The sequence below is a fragment of the Molothrus aeneus genome, chromosome 10 (assembly GCF_037042795.1).
Source record: "Molothrus aeneus isolate 106 chromosome 10, BPBGC_Maene_1.0, whole genome shotgun sequence".
Taxonomy (NCBI): domain Eukaryota; kingdom Metazoa; phylum Chordata; class Aves; order Passeriformes; family Icteridae; genus Molothrus; species Molothrus aeneus.
The window spans coordinates 18,651,083-18,678,041 of record NC_089655.1 but is presented as its reverse complement, the minus strand read 5'-3'; positions in this window follow the sequence as shown (position 1 = coordinate 18,678,041).

Below are 26,959 nucleotides of genomic sequence, written 5' to 3'. Positions count from 1 at the left end.
TTTTTTTTTTTGTCTCTGGTATGGTTTTCTTCTCCTCTTGTTTGTTTATTCAAATCCCTGCTTAAGACAGGGAGTTGTGTTTAGCAGCACTGAGCACTAACCCAGCCTCCTCACACCCTGACTGTTTCAGTCTCAGATGCTTTGCAGGAGGGACTGAAATTACAACATTACAGAGGAGGGGATCATTTTGATCAGCTGCTTTTCCTTCCCCAGAGATTTTTATTCTCTGGGACATGAGAGCATCCCATCCAGTGTATTCTTTCCCCCCACTATGACATGGGGGATGTTGTCCTTCAGCAAATCCATCTGTTCAGTGTGAGGACACAACACTTAACCAGGCACCCCTTTGTTTCCACTTCTTTGGGTTTCTCTGTGCTGTGATTTACTGGTAATTGTTCAAAAGCTCTGATCACTGGATTAGTTCATGGAGAAATGTGCAGGGAGCTTGTGCTCTGAGATTTTGCAAATATCAGAGAGCCATAGAATGGCTCGAGCTGGAAGGGACCCATAAGGACCAATTTATCACAAGGATATATTGTGGTTGGTTTATTGCCTGTGTGTGCTTTCTTAACAATGCATTTAATGGCATGACTTTGAAATGTGTTGTACATTCTTGATGGGAAATTGAACATTGTGAATATAAATCTCTAGATGGATTTAAAACAATAGATATATTTCTTTATTTGTTGGAATTCTACCCAGGCAATTCATCTCTAAAAACAATTCAGAGTTATTTTTAACATGAACTTTGGGAGCCTGGCCCAGCTCTCACAAGCTCCTCATTTGGAGAACCTCACTGGGGCTGGGTTCTGCTGCTCACTGGCCCAGCAGGGAGGTCAGGTGGGCACTCAGCATCTCTCACTGCACCTGGACACAGACTTTGCAAAGCAGGACACAAAAAAACTGACTGAGCTTGGACCTGCTGTACATAGGAACCCCAGCACCCCCTTCACTGTCTGGTTTTTTTTCTAATCTAAATCATGTTGGAGTTTGATTTGCATGCTGATGACTAACACAGCTGAAAAGTTCATTAACTTATAAGAACAGAAAATCACACCAGATTGTTTAACTCAATTAATCAGAAGTAACTCTCACAACAGATTGAAGAGTATTAGAACAAAAAAGGGTGTCCTCCCTGCATGTATCTCTCCTGCAGTGCAGCATGCAGATGGTCATCTTTAAATCTCAATTCTTCAACTCTCAGAGAGTCCAAAATGAAGACCCAGGCTTTCAGTCTTTATGATCAGGGCATGGCAGCTGCCAAAGTTACAGCAGCTCTTCCCAAGCCTTGAAAGAGGGAGCTAAGAATTGAGTGAGAACCATCCTCAGTGCTCTGCTCTGGACATCACAGCATTTGAAAAGCAGTTTTATGCAAAAATTAAGGTTTTCTTCATTTCTGAAAGAATGGATTTCACCCAGCTGAATTCTTTTGTATTTCTCTTACTCTATTCCTCTCTCCTCTCTCATTCTCTGCAAAATCAGGTCCAAAGAGGGAAAGCAGACCTCTGCATGGCATAGCTGGGTATCTTCCTTTTCTTTCAGATTGCATTAAAAGCCCATCAGCCTTTACGAAAATTCCCTCTTTCTTTAGTCATGGGTAGCTATCAAACACCTTCATTCAGTAACTGTGGCCACCAAACCCTGGTGGACTTTTTCACATTCCAGTATAAGGAAGACAAGTGCTAAAAGTTCTCAGCAGACAGGTGAAGGCATTCTGTGCACTGAAAGCTCTTCTGTGCCTAGGTCAGGTGCTCTGAGGATATTCCACAAAAGAGAGAGGGACACAGAGCAAGGAAAAACCTTGTTCTGTTCAGCTGTGATACTTCACACACACTGGTGAGATCCTGTTTCTCCTCTTCCCTGCATTTGTGGCAGCAGCCCTGAGTGATAGATCCCACAGTTTGATGCAGAAACATTTTGCTGGGGAGATAGGTGCTGTAATCTCTGTTTAAATTTAGTATTATGGCTAAATGCCCTTGGCTGCTCCTCTGGCAGCCATTGAGACTTAGCTGATTGATTTCTCAACTGGTGAGCAGGAGTCTGCAGAGAAGACATTGATTTCTGTAAAGCTGGTCATATTATGTCCTAGGATAATAAGCAGCTTAATTCAGGCTTTCAGGGGTATTTATGAATGAAGCTGGGTCTGTGGCACCACAGCCCCCTGCTATGACTTGTCCTGTACAGAGGGCAAATTTCTCCCCTCCATTTATCTCCTCAGTGTTTTGACATATCTTGGGAAAGCAGGCATTGTTATCTGGATTCAGGGAGAATTTTTATTCTTAGTTTAGCTCCCTATGCAGCCTTTTTCCCTCCTGCCTTCCCCTCCCCTCCTCCTTCCCTCCGTGCTGTTGGTGTGCCTGGATGTGCATGAGCGTGTAAATGAGAGGGCACGACAGGGATGGCTGATAATGAGGTAATTCCTGTCTTCTCCCTCCCCTCCCTTTTATCCTCTCTACTCTAAATATTTCCTAAAAAAGCACTGACACGTGGCAATGTGCATCTATTCTTTCATCCTGCCTGTTCAGTGAAGCCTTTGGCGTGTGTTTAATTTTCTTGTTTTGATGCACAGATTTTCTTGTGTTCTGTACATTCCTGCTCCAGAAGGCAGCTCTAGAGTAATTCATGGTTTGTCTGAGCAGAGGGGAGCAGGGTCCATCAGTGCCCTGACACTGATACACTTTGTTTTAAGGGCAGACCTCATCAGTCCTTGTGTGTATTAAAATAATTCTCCTTTAGTATCATTTCAGACTCAGCTTCTTTTTGATAATATGTGTCTGGGATCAGTGATCAGAGTGGGAAAGAAATGGAAAAATGATGGAATGAAGGTGCTTTCCCTTTGAATTTTTCACAGCAGACTGCTTTCAAAAGAAAGCAAATACAAGGGAAATACAGCTGCAGATGATGACAAAGGAAATCAGATTTGTTTAAGCACAGCTGGAAACAATGCTGGAGATGAAGACAGTGCTTTGAAATAATTTTTATGGTCAGTAGCTGCATAAGAACTTTCCAAATAAATTCGATTTGCTCTCAGGCTGAAATGCTTTGTGCAGTAACTTTTGGGAACATTTGCAATATATTTGGAGACTGAAGCAATTGTTAGTAATACTGTTGCCTTCTGCTTCTTGTTTTATCCAAAAAAAGAAATCCAAAACAAAACAAAAAAAACCCCGTGTTGTTCTCATAGTAATCTGATAATGTAAAGAGTATCCACTTGTCCTCAGACTTTCTTTTCTAACCAATCATATCAAATGCCTCTCTTTGGATTGATTTTTTTTCTTCATGGCTCTTCATAGACCTGATTTTTTGATACCTATGAACAAGTAACTCAAGCCTACTCCCTTTACAATGCAAGGGAGAGAAACCCACAGTCTTACATGGGCTGAAACTTTCTTTTGGTCAACCAAAATATTTTTTTCCTTATGTAACATGGTTTTGTCTTGGTGAAAAAATATTTCAAATTTTGATGGCCTTTTATTTAAATTGCAACTACTGGCTGTCAAGAATTTCAGGAAACTTTGTAGCTGACTAGTAAATATGACAAAAACAAAGGTAGAATTGTATATTTTATTTTAAATCTCAAAATTTTTGATTCCAAATAAGTTTATGTGCTAGGAGCACAAGCAGTCCTCAGCACAAACCTGGGCTGGAAGTATCTCATTCCCCACTGTGCTGTGTTCATGTAAGGACTCCCAGGACTCAGTTATTGATTTTTTAGGTTGTTTTGGTTTCATGTTAGGGCATGGGTCAGGAGTGGATGTTGTCCAACTGAATGGAGAAGGATCAGTGTGGCTCTGGTCATTTCTGCACCACACACTAAGGAGATTATTCCTCACTGGCTGATCCTAATGAGGAAGAGTAAAATGCTATTAAGGCTTTGAGTAAATCTCCTTGCAGAATAAACCTCTGGTGTGCCATTTGGATGGCAGAGGCAGGGATGTTGTTTGATGAACTGGAAATGGGTTGGAATCTGTAGATTCCTGATTTCTAGTGCCATCTGTGACACCAAGAAGAAACATAATCTTGCTCAGGTGATAATCTTGGTTTCCTTCATCTCAATCTCCCAGTTTGCAAGTAATGAAGTTTCCTCATTTCCCCTGGTGGAGCCCTTGTGCAGAGGGAAATGAGTTGAGTGAAGAGGAGGAACGAAGCCCTGTTGCTTGTTCTGCAAGTATTACAGATGAGACCAGACTGCAATGTGTTATCTGAAAGGCTTTTATTCCTTCCTACCTCAGGGACAATTGAGCTTTTACACATGCATAGCTGATCTTGACAGCATGTCTCTTTATCTATTAAGTATCATTTACACTGCAGGCTGGCTGAGAACTGTATTCAGGGGAGTGCAATTTCATTGCCAGAGCATTGATCAAAAGGATTTCCTTTTAATGCTAACAGACAAGGCACAGGCTATATATGAATGTAAAATGGAGTTCTAGAACACTGAAGGACTTATTTTCTATTAGAAGATAAATTTGTTTCATTAATGAAGTGGTGAAGGATGTTTGAATTCTACTTTTTACAACTCCATGGAGGCAGTGCAGTAACCAGACACCTCTGTGTGTATGGAACCTGCCCATGCCAGCGAATCATTAAAAAATCATCAGCATTTGACGCTGAATTATTTAACTGCAGTGACAAGTCATTAAACCCCAGTCCTGCAAATTATTACTTGACTTTTTTTTCCTCCTAAAGATGTGTGATGAGCTATAGAGGGAAAAGGTGCTTTTTTTGGTCCTGGTACTAGGGTTGGCTCTAGGGTGAGTTGGACTTGACACCTGTTTCTGCCACCAATTATGGCAGAATTTAGATCAAAAACATCTAAAGATCCCCTGTTCTTCCATTTTCTATTAAATGAGAAGAATTGCATGGCTTTGTCCCCCTCTTCTGCATTTGGGGGAAGGGACTATCTTGTGTTTGCTCAGTGTCAGTGACAAAAGGGTCCCAGGTTTGGGGGATGCACAAAGGCATCCTATGAAAGAAAAAGGAGCAATAGTAACTAAATGCAAATTTTCATGATTTACAACATGAATCTTCATAAAAATAAGAAAACATTATTTTGTCTGAGACAGTTCTTTTTAATCAGATGTAATTACCTGCAAGGACTAATTAACTCATGTGTTTCTTGAACAATAAAATCTGAACTGCTTTTTCTGCTCCTCAGAGTGAGAAGATATCAGTGCTTTATTACCCATTATTAAGGAGAATATACCTTAGAGTACAGACTGTGGTCTGTGCTGCTGCTTGTAGTCATGAGATTGTTAATCACTCTTACTTATTTGTTTTTATAAAAATATTATTTTATGTTAATGCTAAACTTCCTTTCTTACTTAGTATAATACTAGTAGGAAATATTTCCAGCTTGTGCTGTTCATTAGGAAAAACTTCTATTCAGTGTAGTCCAGGGTGATATTTTTACAAGGCTCTCATTTCCATGTTAAAATTACGTTAAAATTTAAGATTTAAATGTGCTTGCAGAGATATTCTTCACAATTGCAGATGCATGAACACCTCACAGCACTTGAACTTGCCTGATCTGCTCCCAGGCAGGGATAACCAGCCAAGGGATCACTGTGCACACAGAGCTGTCCTCCCTCCAGTGCTTCAGCAAACCAGTTCAGAGCTGCCTCCCGTCACAAGGTGTGGGCACCCCTTTGGAAATGCAGCACAGAATCCTTCCACGTCATTTAACAAAGTGGTGTTCTTGCTACTCAGAGGTGTAAGCTGTGGTCTCCAAGAGTTTCAATCATTTTTGGGGGGGGTGGCTTTTGATAGGCAGAATTTTTTTCTGCCACTGCCATGTAAGGACAGGGTGCTGTATTCCCCTCTAAAATTCAATCCTCAGCTGAGATTGCTGGGTGGTGTCAGTGGGTAAGACAGGGACATCAGTTGACTGAGAACTGTATGGAAGTCACCAGCTCACATCAAATACCTTTGGATTGCTTTAAAATTTGACAACTTTGTCAAGTCATGGCAGAGCTGATCTTGCACTCTGTGCCATATCACAATACTTAATTCCTGACGTACTTAGGCTCAGTTAAAAGAATTCTCTGGGTCTTTGTTCATTTTTTGATGCTGATCTTCTGTATTGCCACTGATGATAAATCGATATTTTGCATACTTAGTTATTATTTCAATTAATGTAATTTGTGAGTCAATGGCAACTTCTTCTATTTTCCAGATATCATCCAAATAGTTGGGGGATGTTCCCCTCACAGATACCTTCCTGGAATTCAGGAAAGGGAAATTAGCTTTTCTATCTGAACTCTGAGTGGTAAGAGCCTTCACTTCTTTTCATGCTTTTGTTATGCAGGGAAATCAAGTCCTGGAATCAGAACAATTCATTTATCTCCCAAAATTAGATTGGTTTCAGTACAACCCAGTGAAGAACATCTGTGGCTACACACAGTGTGCTATTATTGTATCAACCAAATGAGAGGACTCTACATGGTATTTAATCTGAGAGATGCCTCTAGTGCAGCTGAAATAAAGGAAAAGTGTGATAGTTTTGGGTACATGATGTACTTAACTCTTTTGCTGTAGCAACTGTAAAGCCCAAACAAAAGAAATTATTCTGTGAAGGTTAGAGAGCTTCTTGTATTTGTGTTACCTCCGCATATCTGAGCATTTCTTCCTTTGGAATGTTGAAATCTATTTCAAAAATAAAATTGTTTGATTTGTAGCTGGTTCAAGTCCTCCACAAAGGCCCAGTAGTAGAACTGTTTTATATCACTTCCTTCTGAAGTACAGATGATCTTGAGGTGCAAGAAATCTCCTTTCTCTCTCTCTCTCTTTTGTCTGGTAAGACATAAAACAGGGGAGAGGCTCATGGGCTGATGGTGATTATTTAATCCTCTGCAGCAGTCTGTCAGTGTTAGGACTTTCAGAGTAATTTCTGAAGGGTATCATCAGAGAATGCTGTTCAATATTTCATGGTCAGGGAAACAATCTGAAACCCTGGAGACTGAGGCACTTGCACGGTTTAAAGTCCTTGGACTTCTGTGACTGCTTTCAGAGGCAATTTAGGGACAGCCCATTATTGTATTAAAGGAGTACACAAAGGCTTCAAGATTTTTGGGACCCAATAGCCAGTTAAAAGAAACATGGAATGAACAGAAGAAGAAAATATGAAGAGTCCTTAATTCAGCACATGGTGGCTGTGTGACTATCTCACATAACTTTGTGGGATAACCAGGAATATTTAAGTGAAGGTGAAAAGTAGCTGGTGTCATTAAAAATTACTGGAGGCAAATGGGAAAGATAGAAGTGTAGAGAAATGCTTTTAATTATGCTCACATTAAAGTATAGTAAAATTAAATGGACTGGGTTGAACTTTGGTGACAGTTTCTGGCAAAAGTACTGAAGCAAGTTTATAAAAATAGAGGTCAAGGAGCTCTTGTTACATCTTATGCAAGAGTGAATAGAAAATATGAACCTGTGACCTACTAAACCACGTGCATTAGGTAATATATATCTATATCTGGTAGCTTCATCAGTGGCTTGGAAAAGATATATGGAATTTTTGGAAATTCACTTTAAAGTGCACCTGGAATTGAAACTAAGCAGTGAAGTACAAACAAGCAGGAATAATTATGTTTTTTACTATGCTACTGAACGTTCATTGTGATTTTTGGGAGCTAGACCATAAAGTGACTGAAAATAGGTTCCATATTCTTTCAGCTTCAGACATCACTACTGAGCCCTCCGCAAGCAAAGAATGTTGTCAGGAATCTGTGATTAAAATCAATTACTGCCTAGGCAGCTTACCATCTGGAGGAGGGAAATCTTTCATTCTCTTAACTTGTGCATCTCATTTTTGATTTATGAAAAACTCAGGCAATCCACTGTGCTCAGTAACTCAGCTGCTTCCGTCCTGCTCTGTATTCAAAGTTATTTCTAAAGATACATAGTCAAAGCTTTTTTTCCCCTATTTTTTCTGAAGTATCATTAAATTGTCTTTACTTCAGTAGCCAGTTCCTTCTGCACTTTAAAAAAAAAAAAAAGATTTTTGATGAAGAATAAACAAGTTTGCATTGATAATTTTGCAAAATCTGTGACTCAAAATGCCTGCTCCGTTATATATTCTCTAGATAGATCAGTTAAGTCTTTCATGTTTAGAAGGTTCCATTCAGGTGGAAGTGGAAAGGACATCCAGAATGTGTAAACCAAAATTGTATCATGCATTTATGTCACCCTGATGAATTGCTTTGAAATAGTCCCCAGTATGATTTCCACAAAATGTATTTCCAGAACTTTTTTTCTTTTAAATGTCACTATCTTCTCCAGTCTGGGAAGATAACTGAATCATACCTGTTATATATGGTCAATTTTCTCTTCTTGACTTCTTTCTGAATTTAATTCAGACAAGCTAAATTAGCTTCTGGAATTTCAGGTGTTCATAACTGTTGTTGACCATGATGCTCGTTAATTGCAGAATAAGTTACACAGATTTTCTGAAACTGGAGAGCAACACTTCCTGGCATCTGAGTAGGTAGGTTGACAAATACCTATCCATTAATAGAAATTCTGCATTTAAGTAGTGATCCTAAATCCAGTTCTCTAACAGGCTTTTCATATCAGAACTTCCTTGTGAATGATTAGAAAGTGATAGTTTGTCTTCTCAATTGTGTCTGCTAGTGATGTGTAAATTATCCTATGTGGCATAGATTGATTTTTAGTTGACATAGAACTATGAGCTGAATATCCACCCTTTGTTTTCAGCATTTAAAGCTGAAACTCTCTGTATACTTTGTAGTTCCTACCACTTTCATGTCTATCAGGGCTGAAAGCTTGGCATCATTGCCAATAAACCTCTTTCCCAGAAGGATGAGAGTGAAGTAGTTCACCTGTACCCTCATGGCTTTGTAAATGCAGTATCTCAACTGTCCGTGGGATGAAATCCTCAGGGATTTGTTTTTCTCCTTTCTTAAAAGCACCTGGAGTCTTGTGGCCACATTCCTGAACAGAAAACAATAAAGGTTATGCCTGAGGTTTGGCTCCAAGTCCCTCTGTGCTGATGTTGGAATCCCTGTGCTAGTGAAGATGAAGATGGATTGTCACCCGTTTCCCAGGCAGCATTCTGGAGCTTGGAGCTCACTGACAGGAATTTTGTTCATTGAGGTGGATGAGAACAAGCAGGGCAGTGAGCAGAGTAGGAGGGAACGGCTCAAGTGAGCAGGGAAGGGGCTCTGTGGTGTGAGTGCTGTGACTCAGCCACGAGTCCTGATCCTTCCCTTCCCTGGAAGGGCTGGGGAGCAGCAGGGAGCCCCATTCCTCGGCTGTGTGGGAGCTGCTTCAGCCTCAGAAGTGTATAAATACCAGGTTGCTGCTTCCCTGCAAGAGGTGGGCAAGCAAGCACCTGAAAAATACTGAGTTATTTTTTTTCTGAAGCTGTTTTCCATCCTCCTTTGTAGATTCATTTCCCCATATTTCATATTTCTGTATTCACTTGTCTGAGCCACAGCAAAAAAAAAAAAAAAAAAAGGAGAGCAAGCTGTCAGGGCAACAGCAAAAACTGCTCTCCACTAAAAGTAGGGAATGACTGAGAAAGGTAATGAGAACGTATTTTGAGTCCTTATTTTCTGAATCCATATTGAATTAACCCGTTCATTCATTTTTGTTTACCTCTTGGTAAAAGGGCTGATGTGTTAATCAGAGTGACTTTATGGACAGTACTTTCAGTTTGCTGTGTTGAAAGTGCAGAGATTGCCTTGCAGCAATTGTTTTGTGAATAATATTTCCAGTTTTTGTTACCAGACCAAACAAGCTTTGATGTGCTAATGGTGTGAGATGAACAAGTCTGAGTTATGAGCACCTCTCAAGGAAAAAGCAGATCCTGATAGCACCATAATAAAGACACTTTCCTTCCCCCGTCAAAATGAATTCCCTCTAGTTTTATAATTTTATTGTACCTTTCTTACCAGCTGAAAGAATATCAGTGTTCTGCCAAATTCAGTTTTAGCAAGGCCATCACTTCCAAACCTGTTATATCATATATTAATAAATAAGAGATGTGTAGATTGAATGAACAAGCTATTTGTAAACCTCAGGAAATTTTTCGATTAAAACATTTCACCTTCAGGATGCACAAACAGCTATCTTTCTAAAGATATAGATATGAGAAACAAAGGTTTAATATTTTTAAATTCCCATGTCTTTTCTTGAGCAGTTACATGTCCTTTGTGTTTACAAAGGACCTTTATAAAAAATATGGAGCTTTCTTTCTCTCAGCAAAAGATATTTTCATTGTAAAAGACAGTGGTGAAATGAAAGGAAAGAAAAAGAAAACAAGATGAGTGTAGGGAGATATTGGCACTGTTTTAGTCAATACATCAGCTATTTGTGGCTGTTAATCAGATGTATTTGCTTTATTGATCAAATGACACATTCTCACTGTGGGTGTGTGTATGATGGTAATGATGCTGCAGCTGCAGGTGAATGAGTGAGGCTCTAGTCCAAATCTGTAGTGTGGAGCATGAAAAAATCCACCTGGATTATTAATGCTTCATTTGAGCTTGCAGTGCAGGGGTTTAGATTTCAGCTTGCACGTTAATAGTAAACTCATTTAGCCTCAGAGACACCATAAATATGCCACACTTTGAGGGTGGCAGTGGTCTGTTGAAAGATCTTTGCTCACCATTAATTTGATATGAATTTGAGGCAGTAAAGCTGAACACTGCAGTTTGGTGTGGCACATTCCAGACATGGAGCACAGCCACACAAAGGTGTCCAAGCCATCAAGACCAATTTTATCTGCTAAAGCAGCTGTGCTGCCACCAGGCTTGTTCTGGCTTGCAGCATCCAGCACAGGAGTTCCTGTCACAGACATTCCAGCTGGGGGATGGCTTTGTGCACCTTTCCTTGCAGCATCTTTCACAAATGGGCAGGATTCTCACACAGTTTGGCATTTTCATCAGAGCAACAAGGATAACAAGCCTCTGTTAGATTTATGAAATGTTAAATCTCCCAGTAGGGCCAGGTTGCCCAGAGAAGCTGTGGATGCCCCATTCATTTCTATAGTTCTGAAATGACTCTTTCTGTCACTTTTTGTGCCTTTTGAGCTGCATCAGCTCCAGCTATTGCAATGTGCAGGATTCCTTAGCAAGGTGAAGTGTCAGTTTAGAGACAGACTCTTGGCTTGGTAACTTAATTTTAAAAGACAGATTTAATTTTTTTAAGTTTTCCTTATGAAAGAAAATTGGGATGTTAAGGTAATTTTTTCTACTTTTCTGGGAGCTTGAGGCTACAGTGGGTGACTTCTGTGTTTAAACTGCCCTAGTCAGCAAAATCACAGGTTCCTCCAATTGAAATTTGGTCAATTATCAGTTTCCCCAAGCAAGAAATACTCTGTACCCAGCAAATCTGTCTGACTTGATTAGGGAAGCTGGAGTGAAGGCATTCAGCCTCTCTTTACCTGGGGCTAGGTGCTTCTAAAAATTCTGCTTAAAACATCTTTAACTTCAACTTGCCTATTTTGCCTGTTCCAATCAAAAACTGCTACTGTCTCCCTTCTGCCTCCTCACAGGAGGTGCACATGGAGTATGTACTCAGTATGTCAACATTTTTTTCAAAAATTCTCTCCTAAGGGCTTTTCATGCCTCTCTGTTTGTTGGGTAAGTTCTGACACGTTTTTGTTTTTTTTCATTATTATGTATAGAATTTAGGGCTCAATACTGCAAGTGATTCTATGCAGAAGTAAACCAGTGCCCACTTGCAACCCCAGTAATTCTAAAGGATGGGATGGGATGGGATGGGATGGGATGGGATGGGATGGGATGGGATGGGATGGGATGGGATCCCAGGGGAAGGCTGGGTGAAAGGGTTTTGAGTTAGTCACAGCCTTGAGATCATATAAAATAATATACAGGCTCCAAATTACCCAAATGTTATGTTAGAAGATCATAAACCAGATATTAATTCTGTAAACAGAGAGAGATTAAATATCCTGGGTGAGACAGATTTAATAATGAGCTTGGGAATGAATCAGGCTCCCTGACCCCTGTCCTTGCAGCCTTGCTCTGAAGGTTAAAACCTGTCAGCAGCAGCAGCCAAAACCTGTGCTGGACCATCTTTGAGCACTGCAGAGCACATCCCACCTCCTGCCCACCCTTCAGGGGTGCACAGACCCCTTCTCAGCTGGTTCTGGGCTCTGTGGGATTTAATCAGGAGGGTGGATCAAATTTTCATATCTGGGTGCTGATTCTGGAGATTTTCCTGGACACCTTGATTTATCTTTTGTTCGTGGAGGATGCTGAAAAACATTAAGAATCATGAAGATGACAAACATCTCTGGTTTTCAATTAATGGTATATCTGCTGAGAATTTATCAGTTTTAGTTTAGAAACTTGTTCTAGGTGTAGCCTAACAAGCTGCAGGGCATCTCTCCTTTGAAATAGTTAAAATCTTTGCTAAAGGCAGGAAAGTACTGCATGGTTGTCTCAAGTAGATGCCACTTGGGTAATATTTTTTCCTGATGTTTGGCTTAAATTTATTGGGTGAATATGCACCATAAGAGTGTCAAACCCCTTAATTTTGACAGTTAAAGCACTTTTGCACTACCTTAATGAATAACTGGTAATACTTTAGTCATCAGACAACTCCAAGAAAACTGATGCTGAGCTTCCACATATGCAAATAACATAAATTGACTCTTGGGTTTTTTTAAGACAAATGAAAAGCAAACAGTTGAAACAAAATTAAACTGCCATTCAGCCTGCATGCTCATAGCAACTTCTAGTGGTTGCAGTTAATGTGAATGTACATTTTTTTTGGTTCAATCATTATTTTTAACAGTGAAGCCTATCTAATCATTAGCTGGATCGTGAAGTCAATTCCTTTCATGTATTTAGTAGCTCATCTTGCCTAAATTGTTTCAGTTCCTCAGAGATAGTTTTTGAATATGCATGACATATTTCAGCATAATAACTAGGAAGTCATTTTATGTTGCATCTCATTAGCAAAATAAGTATCAAAACAGGTTTCCCTGCCCTTAGAGGAAGCTCTTCAATTAGCTCCAGAGAACAATTCACCTTCAGCTCCTTCACACTTTAATACCTATTCCAGAATATTTGATTTTAAATACTGGACTAGACTCACTTTAATTTCATTCCATATAACTTACTTTTCTTCTTCAAGGATCATAGAAGGCCAGACCAATTTGGAACTCAGTTGGGTATAAACCAAAGTCTGAATCAAATAATTTGTTCTGTGCTTTAGCCCAATGTTTTTGGGATGGACTCCTCACCTCCTGCTTTCAGTACCATGGAGTGAGGCCTCTGAGAGCATCTGGCTGCCCAGGTTTCCCCTTCCCACAAATTCAGGATATAGAGATATAATTTGTGTAGTGGAGAACCCTCAGTTCAGTGCTGCTCCTCCAGTGTTGTAAGAGAGATTGCAGAACTGGCTCCACAGTTGTTTTATGTACCACATCAATAAATGGCCTATAAAATAAATTGTATTTATGTGGCTCCAAAATAAGAGTAATGTTTTAAACAAGTAAATCCTTGCACCCCAACTGGGATAACATCATTCTCTGCTGCAGCAGAACACAGAAATCTCTGAAATGTGGTTTGTGGTACCACACAACAATTTAGGACAGGAAACAACTCAACTCTGTGTTCACAATTAGAGGGAAAGGCTCTGGAGGTAATTTGTGGTCCTTTAATCAAGACACAGTTACTTTGTCTTTTGAGATCTTAGGACTACAGTCCTGTGAGTAAATGACCATTAAAACTGTTGGCTTCTTTTTGTTCCATTGGGGTTTTTTGGTGTTTTCCCAGATGGCTGTATTTTCATGTGGACGGAAATCCTCAGTGGAATCCCTGGGCCCAGGGGATGTGTCCCAGGAAAAATGAAAGAGAAGCTTGAATATCTATCTGCTAGAGCCCAGCTTGTCCCCCTCCCCAGCGAGGTGGCATCAGGCTGTGGTTTGTTTTCTGCAGATTTTGTTTTGGAAGCCAGTGCTTGATGATCGGTTACCTCATGATGGGAATTGGATTGCAGACTTTGCCAGCTCTTTACCCCAACATCTAAAATCTTTCAAAACTTTTGTTTTTCCAGCAGACCACTTTAATCCAATAAATTGTACTACCATGTACTGTGTCCCAGTTCAGTCTGGTGCTTAGAGCTGCCCTGCTGGGACTGGGGCTCCAGCAGGATGAGTGTGTCCAGCCAGCTCGTCCCCCTCCAGTCTGCTGCTCTCGTCTGTCTTTGAAGCACCCTCAGTAAACACTGATTTTTCTATGAGGTTTACACTTTGTTTTGTCATGGGGATCTGCTTACCTCGAGGCAGATCAGTCTGTATTTTAGAAATAAAATGCATGTTGGACTGGAAGACAAATAGTTGTTCTTTCACTCCAACCTGTAACAGGCATGAGGCAATCTTGCAGACACAGGAATCTGTTGTTTAATGGTTAATAATCATATTTGACAGTTTCCCTTCATTTGCCCTCGTGTAATTTATTAGAAATGTTCATATTGAAAACAAAGCCTTCTTGCAAAAAGAATCTGATGGAAACACAAGATATGCTGCTGTGTCTACAGGACACTCAGTCATTCAGGGGAAAAGGAGGATTATATGTCTGCCTTAAAATTCTGATCTGATTTACAGTAAAAAACTGTATATTTGTAACTTGCAGCTCTAAATACACCATATAAATGTTTTTGCTGTATTTTGTACATGTTTTGCGAAGAACAGATGTGAAATCACTGAGCCTTATGTACTGTGGGTTGTAGTGAAAAGTCAGGAAAATACAGGATGCCGTAGGAAAAAGATGTGTGATGTAAATGGAAACAAATTGCATCTCAGTGGGACATGGCCTGGACAGAGCAATCATTCTTACTCCTCAAGTCATTTCTATTTCTCCAGGGAGCTGCTTTATAATTAATGTTCTTTGTTTATGGTACACTTATGCCTTCAAAAAAAAAAAAAATACAGAAGTAGACATGTCCTTCATCAAGCCTCGCAGCATGCAGGCCAGCAATTATTCTTATATAACTTGTATTGTGTGTAGGATAAAGCTCCCATGCAGTGCTGAACACTGAAGGGCTGCTAATGCATTCACAGCACAACTTGGGAGAAAAGAATTCTGTTGAGTGGGGCTATGAAAAAAAATCCCTTTGGCTCTCCAGCCTGTGTGTGCTGCTGAGTGGGCTGGAGGCTGAGGTTTGGGGCTGTCATGCTTGCAGGAATTGTGGATGTGACAGGAAGGAGCTCTTCTCCCCATCCTTCCACCCCTGCACTGCCTGGGGAAAAGCTCAGGTGCTGTGCTGGAGGGCTGGGAGAGGTTCCTCTCAAGGTTTGGACCAATTCTCAGCATATTTATGAGTAAACCTGTAGGAACTGCTTTGCTCCCAGGCTTTTTGGAGCAAGCATCACAGTTTTATTCCTTCTTTATTCAAGGCCTGTGAGTGTTGCATTGCACTAGCTGTGAGCTTAGCTCCTGTGAAAAGACATTTCTGTGATGCTGCTCATGCTTTAAATACATCATCTGTGGATGCACAGTGAGCTCACATCTGTTGAATGAAGCCAGTTACAAGTTAGAAATATTTCCTCAGTGCATTAACTTGTTTAAGATTTTTATTTTGATTAAAAATCCATAGTTTCAAGCAGCAGTTTTTGCTTTTTTCAGAAATTCATTCAAGGACTGTCTGGTCTGGTTGACCCAGCTGCAGAACACTGGATATTGTGAAGTTCCTATTGCTAGAGGAAGCTAGAGGAATTGCTCACCACCCCTAAGACTGTCTGTAAACTAAAAAACCAACTGATTTTAAGAAATAAAAGCTTCTAAGCCAAAATATGATCAAAACTCTTAATTGTAGGAGAAAATCTGGATACCAGACAGAAAGAAAAATTTGATGATGTGGGTAGTAGGTTTAGATTACTTGATCATAGTTCAGTGAGATGCCCCAAGCATTGTATTTCACTTGCATCCCTCCAGCAAGCAGGACTTCAGTTTAATGCAAAAAATGAGAAAATGGGGCATTTCTGTGCTGGGATTTGAGCTCCCAGGTGCCAGGTTTGAGCTGGCCAATCTCTGTCTTGTCTGTCTCCCATTTCATTTTAACTGATCCATGGCATCAACTTCTCTAGTGCTGACCTGGCTCCTGACTGCAAGAATTTAAATTCTCAGAGCTCTGTACCCCTCCTGTTTGGGAGTTTTATTCTAACCTTGGTTTTGCAGTCCAGGGGTTCCCTGGCAAAGCCAGATTTTGCTGTATCACAACTTGAAAAAGTGGCTGGTGTACATTGAAAATATCAGATGCATGCTAAAAAAAAAAAGTAAATACATTGTTTGTGGGAAAAGGATTCAAACTTTTAAATAAATCTCATCATTTTTTAAGGCCTGACTCACATTTTTAATGCTAGTGTTGGCAATAATGCTGTTTTTCTCCATATGGTTCCTTTTGAAAGGAAAAGAACTAACACCACCCATGGGACACTTATCTTGAAATTCAAATTGCAGTGGTAGATATGCAAAAGAAAGAAGATGAAAAAGGAGAGAATGCAAAAATCAAAAAATCCCAGGACAGATGTTTAGAGATAGATTATATCTTCTCTTCTCAGGGATGTTCAATAAAATTAAACCAAATGAATTTGGATTTGAAATGTATTAGTGAAACCGTAATAAATCGTTTTATGTACACACAGTCAGAATTTAAATGGCCTCAATTTGCTTTAGTGCAATTCACTTTGAAATGAGTGAAACCAAGTGGTACCATCTCTATTTCTGAAGGAAAATCCATCCCCTCAGCAGAGCTGATCTGTGCAATTTGCCTTAAATTGACACCTTTTTGGTTAATTCAGCTTCTTTTCCTGAGTGTCCTTGACATATCTGGGAGCTAACAAAGGGATGAATGCTGCCAGATTCAGGAAGATTCTTCCCTCATTATGCCAGCCTCTAAATTTTGCAGACTCTCAATGGGCTCTGTTGAACACGTTGTGTTCCTGCCCTGATGAAGGCAGTGAAAGCTCAGCTTGAAGGGGTCAGAATTAGATACACTGAGAGGATGTGTGTGAGATGGTGTGTGTGAGATATGTGTGAGAGATGGTGTGTGTGAGATATGTGTGTGAGAGATGGTGTGTGAGATATGTGTGAGAGATGGTGTGTGTGAGATGGTGTGTGAGATGGTGTGTGTGAGATATGTGTGTGAGATGGTGTGTGTGAGATGGTGTGTGTGAGATATGTGTGTGAGATATGTGTGTGAGATGGTGTGTGTGAGATATGTGTGTGAGATATGTGTGTGAGATGGTGTGTGTGAGATGGTGTGTGTGAGATATGTGTGAGAGATGGTGTGTGTGAGATATGTGTGAGAGATGGTGTGTGTGAGATGGTGTGTGAGAGATATGTGTGTGAGTGATGTGTGAGAGATGGTGTGTGTGAGATGGTGTGTGTGAGATATGTGTGAGAGATGGTGTGTGTGAGATATGTGTGAGAGATGGTGTGTGTGATATGTGTGAGAGATGGTGTGTGTGAGATGGTGTGTGAGATGGTGTGTGTGAGATATGTGTGTGAGAGATGGTGTGTGTGAGATGGTGTGTGAGAGATGTGTGTGTGTGAGATGGTGTGTGTGAGATATGTGTGAGATATGTGTGTGTGAGATGGTGTGTGTGAGATATGTGTGTGAGATGGTGTGTGTGAGTGATGTGTGTGAGTGATGTGTGTGAGATGATGTGTGTGAGATGGTGTGTGTGAGATATGTGTGTGAGTGATGTGTGTGAGATGGTGTGTGTGAGATGGTGTGTGTGAGTGATGTGTGTGAGTGATGTGTGTGAGATGGTGTGTGTGAGATGGTGTGTGTGAGATGGTGTGTGAGAGATGGTGTGTGTGAGATATGTGTGTGAGTGATGTGTGAGAGATGGTGTGTGAGAGATGGTGTGTGTGAGATATGTGTGTGAGATGGTGTGTGAGATGGTGTGTGTGAGATGGTGTGTGTGAGATGGTGTGTGAGAGATATGTGTGTGAGATATGTGTGTGTGAGATGGTGTGTGTGAGTGATGTGTGTGAGATATGTGTGTGAGATGGTGTGTGTGAGTGATGTGTGTGAGTGATGTGTGTGAGATGGTGTGTGTGAGTGATGTGTGTGAGTGATGTGTGTGAGTGATGTGTGTGAGATGGTGTGTGAGAGATGGTGTGTGAGTGATGTGTGAGAGATGGTGTGTGTGAGATATGTGTGAGAGATGGTGTGTGAGAGATGGTGTGTGTGAGATGGTGTGTGAGTGATGTGTGTGAGTGATGTGTGTGAGGTGATGTGTGTGAGGTGATGTGTGTGAGATGGTGTGTGTGAGATGGTGTGTGTGAGATATGTGTGTGAGTGATGTGTGAGAGATGGTGTGTGTGAGTGATGTGTGTGAGATGGTGTGTGTGAGATGGTGTGTGAGAGATGTGTGTGTGTGAGATATGTGTGTGAGATGGTGTGAGAGTGATGTGTGTGAGATATGTGTGTGTGAGAGATGGTGTGTGTGAGGTGATGTGTGTGAGGTGATGTGTGTGAGTGATGTGTGTGAGTGATGTGTGTGAGATGGTGTGTGTGAGGTGATGTGTGTGAGATATGTGTGTGAGTGATGTGTGTGAGATGGTGTGTGTGAGGTGATGTGTGAGAGATGGTGTGTGTGAGTGATGTGTGTGAGATGGTGTGTGTGAGATGGTGTGTGTGAGATGGTGTGTGTGAGATGGTGTGTGTGAGGTGATGTGTGTGAGATGGTGTGTGTGAGTGATGTGTGTAAGTGATGTGTGTGAGTGATGTGTGTGAGATGGTGTGTGTGGGATGGTGTGTGTGAGTGATGTGTGTGAGATATGTGTGTGAGGTGATGTGTGTGAGTGATGTGTGTGAGTGATGTGTGTGAGGTGATGTGTGTGAGTGATGTGTGTGGGATGGTGTGTGAGTGATGTGTGTGAGTGATGTGTGTGAGTGATGTGTGTGAGATATGTGTGTGAGGTGATGTGTGTGAGTGATGTGTGTGAGTGATGTGTGTGAGTGATGTGTGTGAGGTGATGTGTGTGAGGTGATGTGTGTGAGGTGATGTGTGTGAGATGGTGTGTGTGAGGTGATGTGTGTGAGGTGATGTGTGTGAGTGATGTGTGTGAGTGATGTGTGTGAGATGATGTGTTTGTGCCTCCTCAGGCAGATGTGCTCCAGCTGAGGTGGTTGTGGAGCTCCACCCTGGGAGTCTGGACCTGCATCCAAGGGCATCTTCCCTTCTGCAGCTGCCTGTACTGCAGAAGGGTGGGAAGAGGAGAGGGACAGGAGCCATCCCAGCCCTGTGCCCTTTGCTGCATCTCAAACCAGGGTGGCAACAATTATCAGTGCAACAGAGAAAACCATGTAGAAATCACAGACAGTGAATTTGTACCCAATTAATACTGGCACAGGGTTGAGCTAATGAGGCTTTTCTACTTTCTGCTTCACAGACAGGGCCAGGTGAAGCTGGAATGCCACAGCCAGGTAACACCAGCTCCAGCACAGAGCCTGCCAACGCAACAGAAGCCAAAGAGATTTTTGCAACTAATTTTAAAAAGCAATAACTGGTTCTAACATATCCACTGTTTCTCATGTGCTGACAGGATTTCTGATTTGGTGCTGGGGGATCTAAAGAGGGATTAATGCATTGTCTGGATGAGACACCACAATTATCCTTCTTTGGGTTTGTTAAAATGGAAAGCCTGGAAAATTAGTCTCTCTCTTTAAAATAGCATATGGTTGTGTGAGATTTGGATTTAATGACCCAGGATATCATCTTAAATCCTGCCCCACATTTTAGTTCTGGTTTGGGTTGATTTTATTTTTATATTCTCTAAGCTGCATTCTTTCATTTCATGCAATCAGATGAGTAATTTTTGAGTTATGGAATAGAAGCTGCTGTCCATTATGTTAAATACTTGCACTAACTACTGTCCTCTTCATCAATTTTAAGAAGCACACATTTCATATCACTCATATTATTTTCAAAATCAGTACCTAGCCTTTCTGTGATACAGGTCTTGAAAAGAGGACTTGGATTTCTATAAAATTTTGTTAAATGGAAGCAGTTTTTGAGCATCAGCGGTGGCTTTGCACATCATGAGAATCATGTAAATCTCACCAGTATCTAACCAACTTTTAAACTCCACTGTAAGGGGAAAGTAGATCTGGAGAAATTTTAGAAATCTAAACTGCTTTATAGCAAAAGTAGATCCATCTATGAGTGTAATCAGACAATAAGGTAGATTAATTTAATTGTGATCCCTCTGGAAACATAAGAGACATTTCAAAACAGATTATTTTCACAGCAAAATATTTTCTATCTTCCTTACCTGGAAAGGAAAAAGCTACATAGAGCCTTCAAATCAGGTTTTGGAGGGGTCTGAATTTAATACAGATTAATCCTTGGAATGCAACCCTTCCCATCCTTACTACCAAGGCAGATTTTCCTGAAGCTGCATTCCCATTGGCCACATATCACACCTAGAAGTGTGACAGCATCAGAAGTGTGACCTGATCCCCATTGGAGAGTACTTAGGCAAAATGTATTCTATTTAGAAAGCAACTGATATCACTTGTCTGCCTTTTGAAATTATTCTTTGTGTATTTTCAGTGTGAGCTGTGTTTTGGACCAGCAGTTCTCACGAGGTGCTCCTTTGCTCTCAGCCACCAGGGAGAATGTATGGAGCCCAGGAGCAGCTCCCAGGCAGCCCAGATGAGAAGCTGGGAGCTATCTATATTTTTGTGGGAGTGGGGTTGGGGTTATGGCATTTTCACTAGTGATTAAATGTCTTCCAAACCTATTCACGCCGCAGAGCTATAAATTATGGATTTTTCACATTAATAAAAAGAGCCCTTGGAGCCCTCTGGAGTGCATAGTTCTATTTTTACATTTCACTATTGGAGAATGAGGAAAGATAGGCTAATGTGTTTCTTTTTTTAAAATGGCAGGAACAGAAATTTGGCCTGTTCTGGCCCTCATTCAAGTGCCAGCATCGTTACCCATTGTGGGGGACACACTCAGAGCTCGTTTTGGTTATGTCATTTCATCAGGGGGATTTTTGTCGCTCACTTTGAGCTCATTAGCAGACCTGACCTAAAAAAACCCCATACACAGAAAATCTGAAACTGCTCCACTATGAAAATAATGTGGTATACAATCTTAGAATGGGGTTACGATTTGGAAATCAAGCTTGAAAATTTCCAAGAAATGGTGCTGAAGCTTATCACATTGCTGTTTTTTCTCTTTTCTTGCCTGTATCTTGTTTTTTGTGAGTAAAGAAAGGGAACAAGGTTTAATCCCCTGTGTTTGCTCTTCAAGGAAAGTTCTGTCATCCTCTGGATGTTCTGAGAAAAAAAAAAAAGCTTTTCATTGAAGCAGACTGGAAAAGACCCTGCCATTCCTAAGGTGGCTATGATGAAAAATAAATTAAGAGCAAAAGCTCCATGTCACAGGTCATCTCTGCTGATCACCTGGCAATCAAAAGGGAACACAGAATTTCATCTCCCCATGGTCTGTCTGTACAAGTGTGTGGAGCTGTATTTGCATACATAGCGCTCGCTCATCCAGAACTGATAAAAGTGAAAATAATGAAATAATGGATCCCAGAGAGAAAAACTGAAGTAATTTATTCTTTTAGCCTCATACCACAACAGGTTTATTATTTTTCTTTCTTTTCCTTTTTTTTTTTTTTTTTTTTTTTTTTAATGAATATCAAAGCTAGGTCTGCCCAGAAGTAAAAGCCACTGAGACAGCTCTGACTTCCAGCAATTGCCATTTTGGATAAACAGTGTGAGAGGTTCCCAGGTTTCAGCTCTCTCTCTGTAAACAGGAAAAAAATGTATTGAAATTGGAATCCTGAAAGGGTTTGCTAATTTGCAGCTTCTTGAGAAGCCAGTGAGGTCTCTGAGTGAAAGCTCCTGAGTGCTCCTGTAGGCTCAGATGCAGAATCTTCAGCCACCTCAGCATGAGGCTCCTTCTCAGAATACAACATTCAGTTGTTGTTGGACAGGTGATCCTGAAATGGTTTCAGGCACATAGAAATGAGTCAGGAGTGAACAGCAGGAATAAGTAATTGCATGCAGGAAAGAGGCAGCCTTGGATCCTTTGGGAATTGTTTAAAACACGCTGATTTCTTCACTTTGTCTTCTTTTCTGGCTTTGGCAAGAAGATTTTAAAATGAGAAAGGAAAAACCAACAAAGCAACAGCAACAAAACCTCGTGCAATAAATAAAACCCATGGAAGGAAATCAAGACATTAAAGTTGCAAAAAGGCTCTGCCCCAGCACTATCAGAGCCACCCCAGCCAGTGGCCAGGTCACATCTCTTGGAAAGAACAGAGGTCAGGCTCTCAGGAGAAATCATCCTGCTAATCACCAGTGCCAGGCAGGCTCAGAAATTGAAGAGATTAATTTATAGATTTAATACATTGCCTATAACACCTTAAATCAGCCCTAGGCAGGAGCAGACAGAATGGAGGACTAAAGCTGTTCCCAAGCAGTTTTCATCTCGATCAAGCTCATCACAGTTGCTTGAAAAATTACTCATCTTTGATGTTCTACAATGCCATAATTTGGGTAGGTGATAGACTGAACTGCAAACAGTGTTTTTGATAACTGCTAAATCTAAATTGCTATTTTAATCAACTGTAACACTTAGATTGTCAGCTGATAAAAAATGTGTGCAGAAGACACATAGCTGGTGTAAGTGCAGTGGTATTTAAAATCAATATAAACTGAGCAAACTTATGTTCCTCTTTGCTTTTCTTCTTAGGTTTCTATGGAAACCTTCTTGGAGGTGGTCTGAAGAAATGTTAAAATAGAACAATAAATTGTGTAATTTATACATGCAACGTAAATATCCTTCCTGCATTTTTTATGGAGGTGAAAAGGTGATTTCATCATTTAATATTCTCCCTTGACAACCAAATTAACTATGACCCAGTCTCCTTAGGGTTTACTTTTCTGCATTTGGCTAACATGTTTGAGAGAAAAATACAGACATTTTTTATGCTTAGCATCTATTATTTATCTGTACTTTAGTAAACTATCTTGATTTTTTTTTTAAAACAACAACCTTCACAACTTTTACCATGGAAAGAGTGTCTAAAAAGTTATTTTGAAACTACAGCTCTGTCAACCCCTTCAGGAACATGATGTCCCTTCAGACTTTGGCCAGAAGAATATAAAATGGAAATCCGTATTGACATATCACTATAAATAAACAGTAATAGAGGGGGTTAGGATATGTTGTGTCCATGTATTTTCTTAGTGATTCACCACGATGTAGGATGACTTTTCACTTATCCTAAAACAGCTAAACATACAAGGGCTGGCTACTTTGATATCCACTACTGTTCTACTACATTTAGTGGGTTTGTGCCTTCTTTTTTTGGTGTGTAATTTTGTTGTTTGTGTTCTCTTTGCTCTGGTCCCTGCCTTTGAAGGCTGGCTGTTAGATCTGTTGAAAGCTCACATTCAGTCTCCTCTGTGGATATGCAGTGGCTGTCATGTGCTGTATCACACTGAGGAAACATTTGGGGTGGCTGCTGATCCCTACCCTGGGTTTAACCCTGTGCTGGAAATGAGCTTTTCCAAGAAAGGTGTTCCTGAGAGCCACAGGCACTGCACACTCTGTGATCACAGCTTTGTTCCTCCTCCTCACAGCCTTGGAAAGCCTCTCTTGGGCTCTGCTAACAGGGCTCCCCATCCACTGCTAGATTCTATTCCTTGTCTCTTGTGTTCTCCTCCCGTCTGGGCACATTAATAAACCTCTGTAAATCAGGGAAAGTTCCCATTCTCACACTGCTGGCTGTGTGTGCATTTCCTCAGGCTCTTCTTGGAGGTCCAGTACAGAAAATAATAGGGAGCCTCTTCTAGCTGGCTCTTCTGTGCACAGCAGCAATTCATAGGGATTTTTATTCCTACAAACAGGAGAAACTCTGTTAAATCTTTGAGCCCCATCTAATGAATCTCCCTGATGAGTGTTTGCTGGTATATACCATTTCTTAACTACAATAACAGGTGACAGATGAAGCTGGGTGCCATTAACCAAATCACTTGCTCACCAAAAAAAAGTATTTTTAGTTTAATTAAAGTTAGGATTTAATATAATTCCTGATAACAGAAAAAATAGGATTATTTTCTGGAGAATAATTGAATAGTTTAGTCCTGGTATCTTTAAAAAAGAAGATTCCAGCTTCTTTCAAGTCTTTTTATTTGAAGCTGAGGTTGGTTTTCTCTTTGAGGAGAGGCTGCTTACAGGGCACAGCAGACATTTAATGTGCAGGGCTCTAAGGGGGTGCACCCCTGTTTTAACCCTTTGTGCACTCAGCCCTGCCACAGCACAATGAACCTGCAAGGCAGAGCAGAGGGCAATGCCCCCAGAGCCCAGAGCAGTCCAGGCTCAGTTTTCTCAGCCATTTCCACACCTCTGTGCACAGACATCTTCCTGCCAAATCTGCCTCTGGTCTCCCTGCTCCCTACCCTGTTGCTTTCATCCATTCTGTGAGACAGGTGAAACCCTGGTGCTGAGCTGGCCACAAGGAGGGAAATGCAGTGGCTGCATTCCCCAAACCCTGCTGTCCTCTTTCCTTTCTCCTTCCTTTGTCTCTGTGAACATCTCCTCATCTTCCCTACTTTAAACTGAATCTTCTTGCTTCATCACTATCTGCAGTCCTTTTCCCTTTCAAAACAGCCCCAGCTTGTCAGTGCTCTCTGTTCTGTTCAGAACCTTGTGGGTAATTTTTTCTCATGGAAAAGCAGTGGAAGGGAGCTTTCCAATGTGCTGCCTCTGGCTGTGCTCAAGGCTGAGGCCAGTTTGAATTTGTGTTATTACAGCACTGGGCAGGTAAACAGAATCAAGCTGCTTACTTTCCATTTGCAAAAAATTAATCCCTCAGAGCTGTGAGAGCTGGTGGCAGCAGAGACAAAAGCTTGAATGCTGCATTTGCAAAACTCTCTGAGAGTGCCAGAGGCTTTTGTCAACCAACTCCAGAGGGGCTGAGGCACAAATTGGTCTCCAAACCACTGCTAATCATTTCACAAACCATTTCTGAATGCAAGCAGTGTAGCCCTACCACTGAGCAGTGTGATTGTCTTGTACCAAGGGCCTGGAGCAGCATGGGGTTACACTTTGGAATTTGTGTGAAGAGGGCACCAGCCTTCTCCCACCTACTGGGGAGGAACTGTCCCTTGTCCCTCTGCTGCCCACACCATGGCTGTCCTCTCCTGCAGCTCTGAGCAGTGATTCAGCCTCCCTGGGGGCTGGCAGGCACTGGCACTGGAAATGCTGTGTCCTTATAGTCCAGGGGCTCTGCAGTGGCATGGTTTGTTTGATATCTCTGACGCCCTAAGCATGAAAAACCAGGGCTCTGCTGGGAGGCTCATGTGAGTCTGTGCTGTGGGAAGGTTTCTTCTGCAGGACAGTCCCTGGTGGAACTGCCAGAACACACTCACACAGTGATGTTCTGCCCGTGGAAGCCTATGCAGATCTACATCTATTCGGGAAATTCTGTGATTGATAGGTTGGGATGCTCAGAAATAGGTCTGGATACTCAAAAATGTAGTCTAAAAATAACTGAAGCACAAGCAAGTACTTTAGGAATATTTTGAAGAAGCTGGAGGGAGCTGGAGGAAGAAGAGATCCTCTCTGAGAATAAGGGGGTAAAGGACAAGGACCCCAAAAATGCTCTGTGAAGGAGCAGGGCAATGCTTGCACAGAGACAGGCCAGGACAGCTCTGCTCTCTGAGCAGCATTTCTGTCTGCCCAGCCCAAGTGACAGAAATACCTGAAAGGCCCAAAGTGCTGCAGCCCTGCCAGCCCCCAGCTGTGCTCTGAGCCATGATGGAACTGGTGGGGCTGTGCTCAGCCCCTCCATCAGCACTGGCTCTGGGATGCTCCCCAAACCAGAGGGGTTTATCTCACCCCCACCCTGTGATCTCATTTTGTCTCTGCTGTGGTGCCTTTGTTGGAGTTGTTCACAATAATGGACTTCATCTCCTCTCTCACCATGACTCCTCCATTTTTACTTCTGATGGGGATTATTGCTCTGTCTTGAAGATTCCCCTTTGCAATTTTCATGTTATTTTTTAATCATCATATAATCTAGTTGGAAGATTGCCTGAGGAATTTGTTCAGATACCAGCTAATCACATTGCAACTCAAAATGAGTGATAAATGCACTAAATGCAAAAAAGCTCCCAAATATTCAAGGCTTTGCCAACTTGGGATGCACTGACAGTGAGTAATGGAAGCTGTTTGGAATTCCAGGGAGAGCATTTATCAGTAGTTTCAAAATGCCTGCCTTTTCACAATGATTAAAAAAGTTCATCATAATGATTATTCAGTTGCTACTTGAAAGCTAATGGCTGAAATTCTTAGCCAAGGGTTTGGTTTTTTTCTTTGGATGTCTTTCTGTATCCAGGTCTGCAGGTATGGGGATGATTTGCTACAAAAGGCCTCCCTTGCAATATTCAGTGTGGAAAAGAAATCCTGAAATCATGCAAACCTTTTCTGAGATCCACACCCCCAGCCTGTCTGCCTACGGGGTTATGAGGAGCAGAATATCTGAGAATGGAAGAGCACAGGGTTAAAATTTGGTGTAGGTTTTGTGTTTCCATTTGAAAATTGGAGTTTTTAAGATGGGTCAGAATTTGAATGAGGAACTTTGGGAGCAGAAGCACAGACCCTGTGTTTTGATAGACTACCCTGGCAAGAGAATGCAATTCTAGGTTGTCTCCTCTTTAGTGGCCTTCAGGGCAGGGTTGCTCCTGGGATACTTCTTAGCAGAGCCATGGCAAGAGATCTCTGTGGAGAGATGGCAGAGATAGTTTGTTTTACTTCAAAAAGGGGTTTGATGTGAAAGGTGCATCACAGCCAGGTGCATAATATCTTTATACTCTTGTGTTTGGCTTATATGAGCATGAATAAATTATAATTAAGTTATATCCAACATATTTTTAATACTATTTTAAAAATATATATTTATATTTAAAATAAATTAAA